Source organism: Conger conger, chromosome 4 (genome assembly GCF_963514075.1).
Source record: "Conger conger chromosome 4, fConCon1.1, whole genome shotgun sequence".
In the NCBI taxonomy this organism is placed as follows: domain Eukaryota; kingdom Metazoa; phylum Chordata; class Actinopteri; order Anguilliformes; family Congridae; genus Conger; species Conger conger.
Genome location: NC_083763.1, coordinates 28,602,684 through 28,624,961, shown reverse-complemented (window position 1 = coordinate 28,624,961; position 22,278 = coordinate 28,602,684).

Genomic DNA, 22,278 nt, shown 5'->3' with positions numbered 1-22,278 from the left:
AGTGAGGCCAGCCTGAGTGACTGTACCATTCAGAAATTACAGTCTCTGGGGTGCTGCGAAACACTGTGACGACTTCAAGGAGCCTACCATTGCTAGCAGGCATAACATAACCCATCGCTAGCTAGCTCAGTGTAGTGAAATTCATACAGATAATTAGACAGACAGATGGACGGACAGACCTCAGCCAGCGAGTGGCACAATCCTTGAGCCAGGACATTCTATCTGCAACAAAAAAAGCAAAACGTTGATCAATAACTGATCTTTTAACTGACTGGGTTGGTATGAGATTTTGAAGTAAGAAATAATCCACTCCAAGATGGTTGGTTGCCTCCGCGGAGTACGTTTAACCCTTTAATGACTGTACATAAACGAAAAACTAGCAGCACTCCGGGATGGAGTTTTCTGAGCTGCACTTCATCATCATCTCTATTAGCTACCATTAGTAAAGGTAAAGTATGGGGTATCGGTTTTCCCAACCTGCACTGTTTGAAATTAAACAGAAGTAAATAGCTACATTGCACGACAGCCTACTCCTGTCAAAAAGAACAATACAACACGGTTAAACACGGTTTTCTTGAGATCATTGCATGACATGGGCTCCGTATAATACAGAGTAGGTACAACAATGTGATTTCAGCCTAGGTTCGATATTGATTAGGGTACCTACATTTATAATCGCCTAGAGAGGCACAATCCAATTTGTGCCTGTATTGGACCTTGACTAAAAGAATCTGAGATGATCAACGAGGATTCACACTATAGAGCTAAGCTGACCTCAGTGGCAATCCTCTCTGCAAAAAAACATTTATCTCAAAATAATGACAGAATTTATTTAAATGGGCTAATTCGTAATCTTGAGAGAACAGGAGTAGCACAATAATACCAACCACGGCCACTGCTGCTCTCAGCTTCAATAATATGTTGATGATCGAATACCCTATTTAATTAGGCTATTTCACCAGACCCATATAGTAGTGGAATCTCATTGATATGGAGGGGTATCTGCACATCAACGCCTGCCATGGTTATGCTTCAGATTCCATAAGACTTTCCTCAATTAATCATCTGCTCCAAATTAAATATACTTTCTCAGCTAATAAATACACAAAATGTTTTGTGACAAGCCAAAACTGCTCCTTCGAATTTGCGATGCCAAAAATTTTATCCAATCATATTACAATAGGAAACCTTGTTATACACCCCCTAATTCGCATTTGACGCAACTACTAAGGCTTTGTTCAACAAGTAAGACAAAATTTCCGACACGGTGCGAAAAACCGGCAACTAGTGGGGAAACTGGATATCAAGGATATGGAATAAATCCTCATTCGGCTTGCCATAAAAGTGCATAGAGTCACTAGTTGTATATATTTACGTAACTAGTTAACTAGTTGTACACAACTCTCTTAATAAGCTTACTATTAAAGCCAACTTTTCCACTAGTTAACTAGTTACGAGAATTGTGTGCAACTAGTTAACTAGTTGCGTTAAATGCTAATAATTGGCCGTATAAGAAAGTTTGCTATTGTAATGTGATTAGATTAAGTTTTTGGCATGCCAAAATCGAGGGAGAAGTTTTGGACCGTCACAATCGAGTTTCCATTTGTGTATAAATCAGGAGAGAAAGTATATGTTTAATTCAAGAAAGTTTGATGTAACCTGAAGTGCAACCACTGCGGTCAAGCTATCTACACTTTGCAGCACAGCTACAGTATACATTGTATTGTGTTATTCCGTAAATCACAAGGCAGGAAAAAACTGAAAATATGATTCCTCCTCAAGACAACTGATAAATTGACAGTAATTTCTTCCAATTTCTTCTTCTTTTCAAAAACTAGATAATGCAGTATAAACGTACAATTACAATTTCTTTACCAGTGCACACAGGGAGAGCTTCTCAAGGGCAGTCCAAGAGAATGCTAATGAAACTTAATGATGCATCCATTTTTATTGACAATCCTTTGTCACTCCCATTAGAATATATCCACCAATTTATACCCTCCACACCGACAAGCACCCTTCTCTAAGCACAGTGTCCTGCTGATTACTCCCCAGGACTCCCACCGCATCACTCCCCCTGTCCAAGCCCAAGGCCTTGCAGTTCCAGAACCTGCCTGCATAAGTCATTACTGATTATAAGAGAAAGACAAAGATCCTGACCTCATCAACCAAATGGACAGAGATTCAGGCCAATCTAAGGCTACAAAAGTGTCACATTCCGTGTCTCTGTTCCTCATTCTTGTTATCTCCTGATTTCCCTGTTTTATGTATTTTCTAGTTCCTTGTTCTGGTTCATGTTTTCCTCATCATGTCCCGTGTCTCTGTCTTAGTTCATTTCCCTGTTTCCCCATTTCCATGTATTTTCTGTGTTTATGTTCCATTCCATGTTTTCCCTTTCTCCCTTACGTTATGTGTGTCCGCCCCCCTCCATCATATGTGTAATCATCTCACCTGCCTCTCGTTGTCTAGTCATTAGTGTAGCATATAAACCTGCCTGTTTCTTTGTGCTAGTTCCATTTGTAACATGCGTTTGTGTCCGTGTCCTGTTTGCCTAGCCTCTGTGGTCCAGTTCTTGGCTCATTGCCGGTTCCTGATCGGTTCCTGCCACCTGCCTGCTTCTCCGTCCAGTCCTGCTCCAGCCCTCCTGCCTGCCTTACCCTTCTACTGCCCTTCAGCCCCCCTGTTCTTCTGGTCCCCATGGAATGACTACCTGGCTTCGACCTCCGCCTGACCTGCTACTTCGCCTTGCTTGAACTTCTGTACCCTGTTTGCTTGGACTCTGACCCATTGCTTGGACTGAACTACGATTCGACTGCTTTGCCTGTATTACCCTGATTGTTCAGTGTTTTTGTTCTTACAGCACACGCAGTTGCATACTAACTAGGGGATCCATCTGTGAAGATAACTATGAATGAACAGCGATCTAGCAATGCCGTATTAACCCCTCAGATCCCACTGGCAGCTGCTTGCCATCTATATGCATGGGAAAAACCGATATGTATTCGCTGCAATTTCCAGTTGTGAATTTAAAAACCCTGTAATCCTTATTCTGTAATCCTTAAAGTGCTGTGAAGCCAGAGCACATCCCATTGCACTGACACAGGGTGTAGCTAACTAGCCAAGTGCATTAGACATACATGCATGGTGACATTATAGAGCTTGGCAAGCGCAGCAGCGTGTGGACAATAGGCCCAAGCACTCATGGTTCACTGTGACCATGAAGAAGTCACTATCTCCAAGTTGCATGCTATGGTATCATTGGCTGTTTTCAATGGGGCAGCAGGGACACACTTTTTTATTGGTAGAATCAGCAAGGGAGAGGACTTCTATTGGTGGATGCATAACAAAGTCAGCAGTCACCATATTAAGAGGTGGACACCCTACATCATATAATCTTTTAGTAGAATTCTATTAACTCAGTGGCAATTTAATTGACTAGTTTTGCAAACAGGGAGGTCTTTGACACCTCTCACCCCCACTCTGCAAAAAAAGAGTAGCAGGCTCAGGTCAACATTTTTAGTCGTTTGGCTGACATAGGTCTGGCTGGCATAGGTCTAGGTGTTCACAGGACAACAATACAACATACTTTAGACAACAAAGACCTACATGGCAAAAGAAAACTTTGAGAAGCCTGAAGCCCTTTGGAACAATGAAAAAAAATCTTACTTTTTGGCCACCACCAAAGAAGGTATCTGGAGGAAAAAGGGTGAAGCCTTCGTAGAGAAGAACACCTTGCCAACTGTGAAGCATGGATGTGGATCCATTATGCTTTGGGGTTGTGTGGCACTTGGGGGCACAGGGAATATTGTGGGAGTGGAAGGAAGAATGGATTCCACCAAATATTAAGAAATTCTAGAGGCTCATTTTTGATGGTCAGTCCAGCAGTCCAGACATTGACGTTAAAGAGAGATTGGGTATTCCATCAAAACAATGATCCCAAGGACGTTGCTGTCAAATATACGTCGCCAATGAACAGCTTCAATGTAATAGTTATGAACCAGTTTCTTGTGCTAAAAATGATTATTTTACCTTGCGAGTTATACATTCATGTCTAGGGTTTCATCAGGGAGTGGATTTGTACCCTTTTTCTACAGTCTGTGCTTTGTACTTAGTCTGGTCACAGCAAAATTTGGTTTATACTCTGGACATTCATGCTTTTTTCTAATGACAAAAAGCACAATCTAGGCCAGCTGACAATAGAACGTTCATGATTTCAGTTGTCACTGAACTATAAACTGGCCTAAAGTATTCAGTGCTGCTACTAGATAAAAAAAACGAATAATGCAAAGCTATGAAGTAATACCCGCACGCTGCTGTTAATGCTCCCTGGTGATACATTTATTAAAGTGACCAAGACAATGTTTCGACCAGTTTGATCTTCGTCAGGTGAGCAAGCGTCCAATTTTGAGTGTCATAATAGTCTGTGAAGGTGACTGACGATTTCACTCAGGCACATTCATTGTTAGGCCATCACTTATCCAGTGAGGGTCCTGTTTAAATGACTGACAAAGTGTTGCAAGTGACAAAGAGGGACAGGGGCCACCCCTACAGACAAGACAGCTTATCAACTGCCCCCCCACTCACCAGGACAGAATAGCTAATCAATGGGTGGTACAATTTGCAGTTTGAGCGAGTCTGCTGAGATCACACGGTTCACGGCAGACGAAAGAGGCAGCTGATCCAGAAAGGGTTTTTAGATAAAAGAGCCACAATGGTTGGCTGGCTGGAACTGTGGTGCATTCCAGCAGTGATCAGAGACTTGCCCCTCCTGCGGGCTCAGTGTAAGATTTCTTATTCTGTGATACACGATTCTTAGAATAATATGGATTAATGGCATGCCAATATATTGGTTTACTAAGCAGGCGTATGTAATTATCTGTAGAATCCTGAGACCTGGTATACAACGCTTCATTCTCACCAAGAAAGGAATTGACAATGTTGAATCTTTTTTATATTTGTATAAAAATCTTTATTTGTCCTATTTTTCTCTCAATTTGGTAGCCAATTGTACTCTATCTATTCCAATTGCCCATCTTAGCTGAGGACACACCACTACGACCCTGTCCCCCGGCAGTGATCTAGAGAACAACACGCCTCCTACAAGCTGCATCATCTCAATCGCCCTACAACTGTGACTCCAAGGCGATCAGGGTGCTGTTGTATGCGGTGATCCTCGTGTGCTGGCCAAACTCGGCTTGTGGCAGGACCCCAAACACCAGTCGTCGGTGTGTAACTGCATCAAGGTCTGATGCTTTAGCTGTGCACCACCGGCACATGACAATGAATAATTTAGGAATGTTGTAAACGGAGATGCGAATATTCATTTTATTCTTCCTTTCCCCAATTTTCTTCCTAATTTGGAGTGCCAAATCCTTAGAACACATAGCTGAAGCCTCCACTATCAATTCTGAACAGCATAAACAAGCATCTCTCCTGCAAAGCATGTAATGCCATCCACCGCTTATCGCCACACTGCAGTTCACAAATCTGGTTCACACAGACATGAGATGGAGGGAGACACTTCCTGTGCATTTTAACAGACTGACTGACCAGCAGGGGGTGCTGGTTTGTGAAGAGGCACTGTTATCCTGGTTGACTGGAACCCTCTCTTCTATGGGTGCTAAAGCCAGTTGTGTGACAATTGTTGGACTCCCAATCATTTATTTGACTGAGACAATGCACATTAATAACATTTCTATAAATGTGCCAGGGAGGCTAATTTTCATTTGTAGTCCCTCGGCTACATGTTTTAGCTGTTGGAAACTGGGGCTCCCAGAGGAAACCCACACAAACATGGGTAGAGCGTGCAACCTCCATTCAGAGAGGTTCAGGGCCAAACTCAAACCCAGAACCTCCTAATTGCATGGCAGCCATGCTAACCACTGCACCACCGTGACGCCCCCATAATCTGCACTTGATCTGGGCTCAGTACCTGACTCTGGGGCCCACTCATGCACCAGAACAATGGGCTCATCCCAATAGTTTATTTTTTACCTCTTACCATTCCGAGTGTCTTTTCCTTGTTCATAGCTTTGCCCATTGGGAGAGGCAAGACAGATAGCAAGAACAGGAGGTTAAGGTCTGGCAATTGAGAAAACCTGAATTAGGCAAAATGGAATGTTCTTGCTCCTTCAAACATCAGTTTGAAGTCAGATACAGATGTAGCAGGTGCGTGGCAGATGAGGAGAGATGGGTCCACAGGTCAATCATTTATATGCATTCCTAAACAAAAATCCTGCCGCAAAGGATGGCCTCATATTCAGGAGCCTCCAAGCTCCTGGCCTCTAGGAACATTCAACAGGTTGTAATTTCCTTAAAGATGGCAGACCGCGATCAACTTCTTGGTCAGGCAAGAGAAAGAGAAAGAGGTGAAAAATAAGAAACTAAAATGAACCCAGCAGCCCATTGCAGTAGAATATTCTTAAAATAATACAGTACATATCAGCTAGTTTATGCACATGAAGATATATCCTCTTCTCAGATAATTGATCTTGCAGTCTAGACAGGAGATGGGAGTATCAATGCAGCACAATGTGCATCATTCTTTATTCTGTTCCTTTGGTGCTTTGTTCTCAATGCCTCCTGCGTCTTCTCTGCCAATGTTATTTTTTAATAATCTTCATAATATCATGCTGTCCAGGAATAGCAGCCCCACAATCTGAAACAAATTCATGTTTGTATTCAGGAAATTCTACAGACACAGAAATGGTGCTATGCTATAATCAGGTACATCATAATCTGAGACAGTCACACATATTTTTATTGGAAGCAAAGTGCAGACATTGCAGGGGAGTTAGTGACACCTGAGAAGTGCTTGGTTAACTATCATTAGTCATCTGACAATATACAGTTCATATTCTCTCACATCTGGTTTTATAAAAGATTATGGGCCATGCCACAACCCTGAGAACCATGTGCATCAGCAGAATGAGCCATTGTCTTTTTGGTTAACCTGGGTTGAGTTTGAGTTGAGTGACATCCAGATCTGGATGGACAACAACCATCTAAAGCTCAACCCAGGTAAGACTGAAATGATATTCATCCCTGCTAATACCTCTCCCCATCTGGATCTCTCCATTTCCCTCGGGGATGCCACACTTACGCCATCACCCAGTGCAAGGAACCTCGGCGTGGTGATGGACAGAAGACTGTCCCTCTCCGAGAACATTGCGGCGGTGACCCGGTCATGCAGGTTCTTCCTATATAACATACAGAGAATCCACCCCTTTCTCACCCTCTACTCGACCCAGCTCCTGGTCCAAGCAATGGTTCTGTCCCACCTGGACTACTGCAATTCCCTCTTGGCTGGCCTCAAAGCGTCCGCCAGACCCCTCCAACTTATCCTGAATGCAGCAGCTCGTCTGGTCTTCAACCTTCGCAAATACTCACACGTCACCCCCCTGCTCACTTCCCTCCACTGGCTGCCTGTCATGGCTCGCATCAAATTCAAAACATTGGTGCTAGCCTTCCAAGCAGTTAAGGGGTCTTCCCCAGCTTACCTATAAAAAATCATTAGATCATTAGACCTCTTCGTTCAGCCTCCACCGGCTGCTTGGCACCTCCCCCTCTCTGAACCTTTGGCAGGCCAGGAATATGTACCACTGGTCCAATTTCTCTCCATTTTGACATGATGGCTCTTGCTGTGGGAGTGTTTGATTGCATGTATTGCTGCCAAATGTGTTGCAACCTGTTTTTTTAAGATGAATTTACTTTTTCACAGGGGTGATTTGGGTGTAATAACCTTTTTCATTAAAGAAATTAGATGGTAATTTGAAAAAGTCTTTTGTGTGTACTTGGGCCTAATATTACTAATATCGCTACTTTTACATGAAGCTCTAGATACTGACATCATATGTAGGCCTACTGGATGACGTAGCCAATGGATGACATAAGTTAATGGCTAAAGTTAGGCTTTGCGCAACAACAGAAAAAGAAACATGACAGCTCTATCACAAGATAATCTCAGTAGCTCCTGACGACACGTTAGCTGAATATATGTTTGCTAGCTAGCTAGCTACATGACCAACCAACCATAAAAGACAAAGTTTTTGCTCCGCAAAATCGGGTGTATCGAATGTGATCAGCAAATACAGATTTTATATTTGAGACTGGGTTATTAAATAAAATACACACAGCATTTTGATACATATTTGATACATTTCTCTTCATATTCAGAAGACACAAGACACAAGTGGAGATTTGTGTGCGGACATCTTACATAAAACACATTTGTGAATCGTCTCTTACATGTGGATCATGTTACATGCATTTGTGAATATTGAGACTAATCTCTCTCCATACTGACAGGCTCATCAAAGACCTAAACCTTTCAATGTAATACAAACTTTTGATCCCCTCCTCTGTCGTTCAGTTTGCAATTCCCAGTTAGACTATCAACACCTATTGCCAAATGAATGTTTGCAACATTTTGTTGAATCCATGCCACAAAGAACTAAGGCTGTTTTGAGAGCAAAGGGAGGCCCTACCCGGTATTAGTATCGTGTTCCTAATAAGTGCTCAGTGACTGAATATCTGTTGTCATGGTCAATATATATCTGTCAAATGCAATATATTTTGGAAATGCAACATGCTATTGATACTGCCATGTTATATAGAACTTTGGCAATTATTGCTTGCTAATTTAAATCTGCAATTCTAGCTCTAAGCGCATTTGCCAGCCTTGCATTCAAAAGCAAAGGCGGTGACGTATAATCTGGCATCCTCTTTTTCTCTGTCTTGCTAATGTACAGGCTACATTCAAGTTCATACACAATTCACAATTTCATTCTTTATTCACAATTCCTTTCTACCAAAATAATCTACCCAACCCATTTACTGCAATATGCAAGTAAGCTTGTGTGTATTTCAAAGGCATACTTTGCTATCTTGATAGGCTACAACCAAGCTAGACCTGGTCCATACAGCAATGTATTTGGAACTAACGTTATAGAGATGTGGATGTTAGTTAACATTAGCTCATCAGTACAAACATTAACTTAACATAAAAGTAAACAAATATTTGTTATACAACTAGCTAAAGTTAGCTGTCCCTGGTGTAAAATCCAGCGATGACCAGCTTGAGATACCCATCTGTTTCATTCAGTTTTCATAAATTATTTTTATATTCCAACATTGACTTTACATGTTCGTACCTTGGTTAAATGACACAGAAAACACTGCCTGATATGTACATTCCTCAATGTCAGTAGGCAGCAGAGTCGTTAAAGGAGCATTGTTACGCTTTTTTCAGTTGAGTTTATTTGGATTAAATGCTTAAATTATGTGTGTCGGCATTTTTAAAACCACTGTCAGTATAGCCATTTCCTAAATATGAGGCAAAACTTCTAAGGGCATGTTTGGCTTGAATCTCCAGCCTGTTTTACCCAGTAGGTAACAGGCGCTCAAACTCCACCCTTGAATGCAGAGTTTATGGGCGGCCACCCATCCAGGCGATGACATGACACACCAACGAAAATACGGTAACATTAGCATACAGATATCACGGAACCTACCTTGACTAGCCTGAGCCATATGACGGACAGGTCTGACTTCACTGAGTTAGAGGACAAGAATTTCGAGTTTTGACGAAGAAATACAACCTTATAGTTTTGAACCAGAATTCACAGAGGAAGAATTGCATGAGCGAGAGAGACAGTGGAGGAACACGGACAACCCAACATGGAGTTTGCATCACCAACAATAATAACTTTGAACCCTAGCTACATCTTGCAGTACTTACCAACTTCTTCTGCAGCAATAGAAGGATTAATTGGAAAAAGTACTCCCAACCAAATGGTCCTGGAGGGCAACTAAGCAACGAGTAAGTAAATATCTAGCTAACAAGTTGTATAAAAATGGTTGTGGATACTTCTTCCAATTAATCATCATATTGCTGCAGCAGAAGCTGGTAAGTACTGCAGGATGTAGCAAGGGTTGGATGTTCCTAATAAAGTGCTCAGTGAGTGTATATTGGTCCCAGAATGGCGAAACAATGAGGCTGATGATTTTCGTGTTTTGAATGCAAGTGTGGTCTTGGCATGACACAAACTGCTTTGATGATATTTACATGCACATTGGAAGATCCATGTAGGAATCACTTTTTATACATGGTTCCTCCATTTTGGGGGACCAAAAGTAATTGGACAGTTGGTTTCTGCGCTGTTTCTGATTTGTCAGGTGTCAATATCTTCTTTATTGCAGGTTTTACAAACCTTTTGATTGCCTTTGGAGTCTGTTATTGATGTTTAACAACATGACAACCAGAGTTGTGCCAATGAAAATCAAGTACGCCATCATGAGGCCAATAACTTTGACTTTTAACAGTTACCGACATAGGCCAAACAGTTGGCTTGCCCGAGCAAACTGTTTGGAACATTGGAGTGCTGGTGCATGTTTGGGATCACTGCCTTGCTGTGGGATGATTCTGAAGCACTGTCCTACAAGTTTGGATGCATTTGATTGAAATTGAGCAGATAAGAATTTATTCTGCTGCTGCTATCAGCAGTTACATTATCAATGAAGGCAAGTGGGCCAGCGCCTGTGGGAGCCTATGCCCAAACAATAACACCCCCTCCACCATATTTCACATATGGGGGTGCTTTGGTTCTTGGGAAGTTCCTTTTTTAAGTTTCCACTAGTTTTTTGACATCTGCTGCATTGCTGTGTAGGCTCTGTAGTGAAGTCAAGTAGACACTGGGACTTCTATGCCTCCCTCCTGAAGAGTATTTCTGATCTGACGCACAGGGGTTTTCTTCAGTATGATGATACTTTTTTGGTCATCGACTGTAGAGCTTTGCTATTGCTAAGCTCACCAGTGTTCTCTTTCTTCTGAGAAGAAAGCCGAGAAGCCAATTGTCAAATTTCTTTTGACCCCCTAAACTCATTGTTTCATTTCACATCCAATGTACTGGAGAACAGAGCCAGAAGAACATAAATTGTACCACTATCCAAATACTTACAGACTGCACTATAGATATTTATCTGCAATAGACGCGAAAAGATTATGCTGTTGTCTCACACGTAGTCAACATCATGCTCCGGTCATATACTGTACATATCAAATTAAGGGGGAAAACCAGGGTTCACATAGGGTTTGTCATACGCTTAAAACAGATTTGATAGCTATTCTGGCTTGGGCTAGCACAGGGATTTAGATCAGGTGTAATGATATGCAGTTACATTTAATGAAAACTCCCCACATACAGTTCAGCAATAGCTTGTGGTGTGAAGTCCTACCTAATGGTATAGGCCCACACTCTGAAATCCAAGTTACATGAAACAGAATATCTAACCTAATAATGTGCATTTTGGGGAATACCATGCTGCTACTGTACACTTATGGAGGTAGTCCCTTTTTGAGTGGGTTCATGTCCTCCTTTGGTTGTTTAATTATTTATTTTGTTGTAAATGTACATACAGTAAAATATTCCTACAGTAACATGTTAGTTTGTTTGTATTGTGCTGTTATTCCTTCCAGATGAGTGCAGAATCAGACACAGCTCCAACCCGCAAGCAAGGCCTTGAGTCCTGGCTCGATCCGCACTCCATACAGCTGGCTGATGTTATCTGGTCTTAAAAAAAAAGTCTTACAGCACCTGCGTTTTTTGAAGAACATGTTAAGTCCATTCTCAAAAGATGGATATTTAACAAAGGTGCAATGGACATGAGAACGTATGCTTTGACACTTCTGTGTGAATCGTTCGCTGTCAAAACATTGTTTCTGTTTCTTTCTTTCATCCTTTTTATCTGTGCAGCCTTGCGGCTCCTTGCGGAGTTTGCTGAGCAGGGTTGCATTTCCCAGACGCAGAGGTTAACAGGGGCCACAGTCAAAGGGTGATGTACATGTGGATTGAAAGGCGCTCCCTGCCCGTCCCAGATTATGCTGCCCGAGGCTTGACTGGCTGGTGTCGAAGATCCTGCCATGTTTGCAAACATTGTCTGTGACCGTGTCCCGGTGTCACCGTGGGGTCAGCTGGGAGGTCATCACCTTTAAGCCGTCCCGGGGAAGGGTTGGGGGATTTGATGTTGAGAGGATAGGCCACAGCAAAATATTTTGGCTCCAGCTTAATCTGATTTTTATCTCCAAACTCATGTGACCTTGATTAAATGGCTTATTAACCTCAAAGGGCAGCTGGGACAGACAGATGCAAAATTTATTACTGAAATGAAGCACATTTGAAGATAGGAACTGTGTATGCATCACCATGTTAGGTGAGTTAACTGCGTAGTCAGCTGATCTGACTGATTAAAGCACAGAGTAACTACAAAACCTGCAGACCCTGTAGCTCTCCAGGACCAAGTTTGGAGACCACTGATATAGACTAATACAAATCTGATTTGAATTTGTCTTGTGTGAATAGCTGGATTCAAAAAATAAATAAAATAAATATTTAAAAATAAATATACATTATACATATACCAAATTGACACAAACACATTTCCCTGCATTTGCTGAATATGTCCCCCACAGAGGTGTCACATGATGTGCAACACTGGCTTTGGAAACGTTTTGGACATAACAATTGTATTGATTTATTTTTGTTTGCAGATTGCTGTGGACAGTGGAAGCTTATTTCTTCTTAGTTTACAATTATATTCCCCTGCCTTCAATTATAAATGTTCACATTCAATAAATAAATTAAATAAAGGCAACTGAGTAATAGTGTGCGTAATCGTGAGTAAAAGTCAAATAGTGTGTAATACAGTATTTTGAATGGGATCCATAGAAAGCTATCAAATCTGGACTGTGCCAAAGGCCACGAGAAGGGATGTCTGTGCCTCATTGCACACCAGTGACTACCTCTGTTCAGTCAGGCAAATGCAATTTGCAAGAAGCAAGAAGGTTGCAGTGATGAGCATCTTTTGGCTTTCCAAATTGTGGGAAAATAGAGGTGAGATCAAGAAATAAATACAATTCATTGTGAGAGAGTGAGAGCTAATGTAAAAAAATGTAAATAGTCCTAAGAGATTGTAAGAGGACCATTTCCCAATGTTGGGCGAACAGGGAATATTCCACCTTATAAACCAATTGTATGTGTTGTGTAGGTTGCTCTAGATAACAGTACTGAGTGCCTAATATGTAAATGCATTTATATGTTTTATTATTCAGAATAGTAATCATTCATTTGAGGCAGAAAGAGAAAAAGAGGTGTTAAAATCACCATTGCCAAAATTTTTGAGAATATTCGCTAAAATATCTCTTAAAATAAGAAATAAGGACCAAGAAGAAATGAAAGGACCAGTGCATTATTTGCAGGAAAATAACATTAAACACTTGAATACAATAATTTAAGTCTTGAAATAAGGCTTAAGGTCTTTTTTTTTTCTCTCAAGTAAATATTTTTGAAATTATTCTTATTCCATTGGGAAATGAGATTTTCTTGTCAAGAGAAATGTCCTTATTCTTTTGGTAAATCTTGAAATGTGTCAAATTGTTTTACCTCATTGGCAGCACTTTCATCTTATTTAGCAAACAAATTCTAAGAAATAAGACTAAAATACTTTTTACTCATGATTAGTCAGAATAATAGCTATTTCTTGCACAAGGAGAGATACAGAAGAGAGAGAAATAATAGAGAATAGAGAGATAGAAAAGAGATAGGAGAAGACTAGAAATTGAGAATTGAGAAAAAGAGAATGAGAGAGAAAATAGAGAGAGAACAAGAATGAAGAGAGTAAATAGAGACAGAGAATAGAGTAAGAGATTAAGAGAATAGAGAGAGATTGTATTTATCTCCTAAACTCTCATTAGAGAACTGCTGGACTGCTCTTTCTCCTGTGGAGGGCCCAGCCTCTCCCCTGGGCTGATACATATCCAGACTGCTAAAGCTGCACTAGACTGCTGAAAACTCTAAAAACAATTGGGAAATCTCTTCACCTTAAGAATCTACCTAAAAGCAAGTTAGCACCCCTCTGGGGGCGTAGGTGTGAGCTCAACACAGCAAAAAAAGTTTGGAGAATTCACAAAGAATGCTTACGGCCTAATATTTTTTTTCGTAAATGCTTTTTTTTTTCGTTTGCTTTCCACTCACACTTCTCTCTTACTTTTTATTCAGACCAACCATATCAGCAACTCTGACCTCTATCCTGAACCTCTGTTCTGGATATTATATTTCTAAATTAGCTAAATTAAATTGCCATGATGTGCGCTGGCGTGCAGTTGATTTTGTATTTTCCGGATGAACTAGATGCCTCTGGTATTTTCTGGACTCGAGGCATGCCAGAGTGGGAGGAGAGCCGCTGCTCAGGGCGTGTCTGTGAGGAGTGAGCAGCTTATTGCCATTTTGGTGCAGTTTATTGCAATTTTCCGGTCAGACAACATTTCACCCTTTTGCCACCCACCTGCTCAGCCCAGGTCTAATGCACAAGTTTCAGGAATTAACCATTTTTGTTTTCTGTTCAGTTTGTCTATTTTATTTTTTTGTCTAGTTTGATATTGCAAACCCCCCAAGCAGGAAAATGCATTGGTTACATTGTATTTATTAATCACTGTTTTTTCTCTTGTTTATAATGTCCGTTTTGTTTTAATTCCTGTATTTAATTCTGTTTTTAATTGTTTGTGTCTATTCTCATTGTAGACTGTGATCACTTGGGGGCGGTTTTTTGTTCTTTTTCTTACACCTGCGACTTGAAAAATCTTTTAATTTTTATTACATGACAGTAGTTAAAATGATAGCTATAGTAGCTCCTACTGGCACAAATGAATGTATAGACTGCATTTGTAAACTCTGTTTCACGATTTATACGATATTTCGCAACAATTTCTCTCTTGGCATAAGAAGCTAAAATAAATGTAATTTCAATGTATATGTGAAAACATAATTACTACCAACATCACTGAGCAGTCATAAGAGAACTAAGCTGCCCGGTATTCCCAATTTATTCCAGTAGCCTACTGTATATGCAAGCTGCATTTACTGCACTGGTTATCTCCTAGCATATCTCCAAACAAGACGTTTGTTATTATTTTTTTGTCTGGAGGGCCGGCTACATCGATAGGTAGCCTGACAATCAAGTTGAAATAGGCCGATTTGGTTCAAGTTCAAATAACAAAGGAGAAAGTGACATAGCTACGCAATGTGCATGAACACCAAACACCCGTTTTCCACTCTAGAAAAAAATAGCTTGGTTCAGTTTAGTAAGCTGTATCATTCATATTAATTGATGATTTAATTGCACATTCTTTTTTTATTTTGTTTGAGCAACAGTTCATTGTCAGTGACATTATAAGAGTCATTCACTGTGGCGAACGGCATGATAGGATGTGTTATAATCTTAAATAAAATAAGAGAAAATCTGTACTTGCGCCAAAATTCTTTGGCCGAATGATCTGCCATATCCTCGTCTTCCATTGTATTCATAGAGACTACGGAAATTGCCAATCCAACCTGTAAAATTTGCATGTATCTTAGTGGTAATGAAAATAATTAATTTGACTGGATATGAATGAATAAAGGTGCACCACACTAACTGATAATATACTGAGCATAATCCACAAATCAACTTCGCATGGCACAGTCATCTGGTGAGGTGCATGGCGTACTGGGTGCACCCCTCACTTGACTGGTCCAGTATGACACGCACCTCGGCAGGTGACTGCGTCAATGCGCCGTGCAAAGTTGATTCCGGAAAATATGGCCCTATGTCAGGAAAATCCTGTCAGGTTCTGTGTTTTCATTGTCTAGGTTTTGTTTAAGTTGTTAGCGTTTCTGTTAGCCTAGCGTTCTGAATGATCTCTGTTGCGACCTTTTTCGTCCCCGGGTTTAGATTTTCCCGTTTGCATTTGAACTGCAGTGTATCAACCTGTTTTTGTATATCGACTTTTGTTTTCAGATTCTGACCTTTCACCTGAGACCACGATTATGAACTGCCTTATCCCTACTGATTCTGTTTGCTGGCTCTTGACCTGCTTATTTTATAATAAAGACTATTATCAAATCTGCACCTTGGTCTCATATCTGGGTCACCTTGTTCTACGGACCTGATAAATCCGCAATCAGATATTTACCTGATATAATTCAATGTGTGTGTTTTATTAAAGTAAAAACACATGAAATTAATTTGCCATAGGCACTGAAAACTGCAGGAGTTCATTGAAGTTTAAAGTAGGCTAAATTGACAGATTTTATTGCCAAATTACAGTTTCTTGCTCATGCATCAATGATTTCTATAGAATACTAGTAGAACCCCAGAGAAATCACAAATTAGACAAGACAAGACATGTCTTTCCCATTATTCATTATTCCCCGCTTTCTCCAATTAAAATGTAACTGTCAACTATTGCACTGATGAAAGCAGTCAGAGTTGACTATGGAGAGAGTTTGTGTAAACAACTGTAAAGAAGAGAGAAAACTGGTTATTAAAGAAATCCAGAGAGAGAGAGAGGGAGAGAGAGGGGAGCTGGAGATCTAGAATACTGACTCCTTTTGCGGTGCAGGGGAAAACGCATTGCTCCTCCACAGACTGAGAGGACAGGCCTGGAGACAGGGGACTGAATCCTGGATGCTTTGTTTCCTGGCCTTTTCCCACACTCCCAGTCACCTCTAATAGGCGGTGACTGGGACTCGACAAATTCGCCCACCGCCCCCACCCCCACTCAACGTCTGCTTGTCACACGACTGCAAGTCTGGTCACTACTACGCTTTTAGTTTGAAGGAAGCACTGCGAGCAAGCTCTGGGGCTCAATGCCCCATCTCAGTCCCTTTTATTCTTCCCCTAAATGGGAGCTCCAAGCTGTCAGCCATTAAATGCTTTGCTCTCTCTATAGAGACATTACAACACGAGTGAGTGACTCTGAAAAGGAGTCAATGTGCTTTAAAGGCAAAGCAAGCAGGTGACATTTGACCCGTCTACTTTCTATTACAAAACTGGCATCACCCAGGAGATGGGTGCGGGCCCGGGCGGTCTTTGGCCACCCGTTCAGGAGGCTGCCATTTCGTACAGCAGATGCAGGAAGGGGAAGAGGGCAAACAAACATGGAGAACCAGGAGGGCCTCCCTCAGCCAACCTGCTTCTTTGTGAAAGAATGAAAATAAAATCAGTGTGTGACATTCCTTCCTTTGCAGAGTGTCATTCTGTCCACTGTTTTGAAAATGTTAACTTAAACTGCCTGGTGGCTCCAAATGTTGTTCTGGGGAAATGTTTGTGCTCATTTTCTAAAGCCAGCGATTAGAAATGCAGATAAGGAATCAGTGTATCATTTTTCTGGGGGGAGGGAAAGAGAGAGACATGGAAACTATGGAAATAGAAGGCTCTTATAGACTCAAGAATGTAGCATTTCCCATTTGCAATGACAATGAAAAATAATCAATAGTCGTAGAGAGCATGTGGTCAATCAAAAAATGTAAAACATTGTATGCATTTAGGTGCTGAATGAGAGGTGCAGAGAAGCTGAATGTCTGTCTTCCAAGGAGAGCTTTTCATGACCTAAGAAGAACAAAATGACACATTTTTATAAATGCGCAACTTTAATTTATTTTCCACTTCATCTGAAGTAAATCAGATTCATTCTTAAGTGCTGCTCAGAACTCAAAGCCTGGGTTTCTGGTGTAAGTAGCTGTACTGAATGAGGCACACTCTCACACTGAGGACCTTAAGAACTACAGCAAATATAACTTGTTACATTATTTAACAGTAACAGTAATAACTATTTATTGTGTATATACATAGCTTTAATGCCCCTATCTCAAGTGAGATTTGTTGTATCAACAAAATTCAAGATGAAATTAAGGTTTTTAGTTTAGTCAAAGATAAAACTTGTTTAATGTTAATGCTTTGCAACAGCAATGACAAAAAAACAATAATCACTTCTGGTCATATATTGACAGAAAATGGACAAAACTTTGGACGTTTGTTACTACAAATGAAAAAGGAATAGTATAGGTTGTTAGGGGCGACATGGCTCAGGCAGTAAGAGCAGTCTGGCAGTCGGAGGGTTGCCAGTTCGATCCCCCGCCCGGGCTGTGTCGAAGTGTCCCTAAGCAAGACACCTAACCCCCAAATGCTCCTGATGAGCTGGTCGGTGGCTTGCATGGCAGCCAATCGCCGTCGGTGTGTGAGTGTGTGTATGAATGGGTGAATGAGAAGCATCAATTGTACAGCGCTTTGGATAAAGGCGCTATATAAATGCCAACCATTTACCATTTAGTGATACTTTTATATCTCACTTACCTTTCTTCTGTGTGACCTTACCATTATTACTGGGGTATTTTAATAACTAGTGTATGCATGCCAACAAAGTAAACCTAAATGTAAAAAAGATTGATAGAAAAAAAGAGAATTCCTGCAACACGCACAAAAGCATAATGACGTTCAACACTACAGCACCCTAAAAAAGATTACCTGTGAACTGCGGAAGAAAGAATTTCAACTGGCTAACTGTGGCTAACTCACCATTATAAATTGGCAGTTCTGTTTTATAGACACATTAAAATGGAAATTCATATTTCTTATGTGCGCAACCCACTGAACTTTGCCAAAGTAATATTATTGCCTCATGTGCCTGGCACGGGCACTGATGGCTCATGGACACATTTTCTCCATCTCAGCTGTTCAATTCTGCAGTTCCTTTCAAAGTCAATGTTGAACTCACAATGGTTTCCCTTGACCTGTTACTCAGCTTCTATTTACTATTTAGTAAATACTTATATTTCACCATTCTGATGGTTGATGTGAACATTAACTGAAGCTCCTGACCCGTATCTACATGATTGTATGCATTGCACTACAGAAAAAATTCCCATCCCATCCCCCAAACTGGCTAAGCACAAAAGTCTGCCACCAGCCCATCCCTGGTCTGCTGGCCTGCCACAGACAATGGAGGATGACATCAACATGGCAGCTCTGACAGACAAACAGTTTTCTCCTATGTGATTTTCAAGATAATTTATCTTTATTTCAGTGAACTATACCCATATAAATTAAATCTGTATTTGATTATGGTTAGTGGGCAGTAATAACTGGCAGTAACTTTACAGTAGGGAGTGGTAGCACTGCAGACAAATATTTAGCAACACATTACGAACTGAGACCTTAGTTCTACAGATACAGTAGCAAATAAGTTAGTGAAAAATTTAATAAAAATATCAAAATCAGTTTACAGTTTTACATTTTTGTAACCATGGAAACAATGAAATTTTAAACTGACATCTGTAAAAACAGATTTCACAGATAAATCAATGTATGTATGAGCTCAAAGCCACTGTCTGTTCAGATGGGTTTTTAATATTATAAGTGCCTCTCTTTCCTTCTTTCTAAATTTGGGTTAAAAATAATAATAATCATCATCATCATCATCATCATCATCATCATCATCATCATCACAAAAGCGACTTACAATTGATTAGACTAAGCAGGGGATAACCCCCCTTGGAGCAATGCAGGGTTAAGGGCCTTGCTCAAAGGCCCAACAACTGCATGGATCTTATCGTGGCTACACTGGGGCTCAAATATCTGTTGCCAAAGCATAGAAAAATACAACTATATATACAGTATATATATATCCAAGTGACTTTGAACATGGAATGATTGTTGGTGGCAGACAGGGTGGTTTAAGTATCTCAGAAACTGCTGATATCCTGGGATTTTCACGCACACTAGTCTCGAGAGTTTGCAAAGAATGGTGCAAAAGACAAAAACAAAAATCAAGTGAGCAACATAAATACCTTGTCAGAGGAGATTGGTCAGACTGGTCAAAGCGGACAGGAAAGTGACAGTAACGCGAATAACCACATATTACAACTGTGGTATGCAAAAAGCGTCTCTGAACACACAACGCATCATAACTCTAAGTGGATAGGCTACAGCAGTATAAGTCTAAAAAATAAGTCTAATAAATACCTAATAAAGTGCTTGGTGAGTGTATATGCACATACATACACATACTGTACATCTATACATGTAAATATTTACATACAGTATATCTATGACATTGATTTTTCAGGCATATGCACCATGCCTGATTATAGCTTGAGTAAGGCCGTGGTGTTCCAAGAGGAATAAGAAAGTGGCTTAAATGCCAAAGCACTTGTGTTCGAAAGTTAATTAAAAAGAGACATTTTACTTTACAGAAAGTGAAAGAATGATTGTGGTCCACTCCAGCACGGTAGGTTCTGATGCTTTTCTGTATTCTCTGCATGTATTATATATTGTGGGACATGAGACCTTACTGAATTGCGAGGAATGTCACACAAGGTAAATGAGATACATTTTCGGTTAGCCTTTCATTTAAGACGAGCAGGACAAGCATTAGCCCCGACAGGCCAGGGATAAGGTCATGTGTTAACACATTTCTGTGGCCAAGAAAAGTGAAATGTCCGCCGGTTCAATCTCGGCTTGTCAAAGCACCCACAAACGATGCGTGGGGGTTAAAGGAGAATGTAGAAAAGCATCCCACCTCTCGGGTGGCACGGTGTTTGGAATGGGTTGGCATATTCTACGACAGACATTCATCTGCTCTGTAAAGTGCTTGAATGTTATGGGGGTGAGGGTGTGGGGTAGGAGGAATGGTTCTGGCTGTTAAGTAACACACATTGCCTGAAACCGTGGTGATGCAGTTTGCGGTTCATTACCTTTTATCGAAATTCGCTGGTATCACTGAAAAGGCGCGCGGGCACCTTCATCGCTCCTTTTTCCGACCTGTCACCATGGTGCTTGGGGAGAAGTGTGCTGCCGCATGCATTTTTCATTACTGAATCAGGCCTTCAAAGACCAGTGGGTCCCAGATATGGTAAATGCATTTCCCCCCAAGCCTGATTGTTTGTCAGCCATTGTTCAATGGAGATAATACGTCCGAGACGTCTCACTCGCCCACGCATCCACAGAAACGCATGAAATGGCCTAATGTTTTTTGGGGTTTTTTTAGGCTAGCATCTTATGCAGGACTTGTCTTTCCAAGAGGATATTTCCGACATTTATTGAAATTGACCTTGAAATTGAAATGACGGTGAATGGGAATGTATATTGATAATTTTTTTTCATTTTTATTTATATATTCCCCTGTAGGCATATCTGGATAGCAGTGCATTGTGTGTGGAGGACATTGGATTTGGTTTTGGCAAGCCGACGAACAAACAGGCAAAACAAAGCAGCGTTATCGGTGGGGAAACTGCTCCTGACATTGGAATATACAACTTGTATCCAGCACCAGGAGAGAGACTGCATTACTTGAGTAAGCAAGGCACTGGGTGAACATGTCATGAATCAACAGTTCCTCGAGAGCTCGGTGAAGGCCTCTCACAACATTTTATTGTCATTTTTGTTCAGAAAACTTGAACGTGGATGAAAATGCAATGTCAAGTCAGAATGCCAAAAACAATGTATTTGAGGAAGATGTTGACCTCCCCCAGTAGGGCTGTGCAGAGACCTTTTAAACCTTAGATTCTTAGGCTCCTCAATACCAAATTAATGAATACCAGCTTAATGAAAAATGACCCAGACTACTACAGTTAGTTTAGTTGTGCAATGTAGAAAGTCATTTATATTATCAATCTATTAATACAATCCAGGCATTTTCACAGGACATCACTTAATATCTTAATATCACATCTGAAGCCTGAGTCTGAGCCATAAATGAAAGTTAAATTAAGAGTTAAATGTTTATTTTAATTTGTGGAACATCAATATCAAATCATATCACATGAATCAATATTTATCCTAAAACATTGATAAATATCTATCACAATAAAATATATACGGCATAAAAACAACAAAATTAGAATTCTTTTTTTTTCTATTGTTATTATGATTAATATACAATCACTGGTCACTTTATTAGGTACACCTATCTAGTACCAGGTAGGACCCCCCAATTTTCTCCAAAACAGCCTGAATTCTGCACAGCATGAAGCTGCCGGAACATTGCTTACAGATTTTGGTCTATGCTGACTCAGTAGCCTCACAGTTCCTGCAGTATTTTTGGCCACATTCATACTTTGAATTTCCTGTTACAACTCATCCCAAAGGAGCTCTATTGGATTGAGATCTGTGGACTGTGCGGGCCAGTGGATTCACTGTCATGTTTGTGGTTCCAGCTTTAGATGATGTGTGCATTGTGACATGACACATTATCCTGCTGGAAATATCCATTTGAAAAGGATGATAGGACAGGCTGGGCCATAAAAACATGCACATGGTCAGCAGCAATGTTTAGAAATTATGTGGCATTCAAATGATGCTCAGTTGGTACTGAGGGACGTAAGCTGTGCCAAAAAAACATTCCAGACACCATTACAGTATACCACCATCACCAGCCTGCACCGTTGACACAAGGCAGGGTGGATA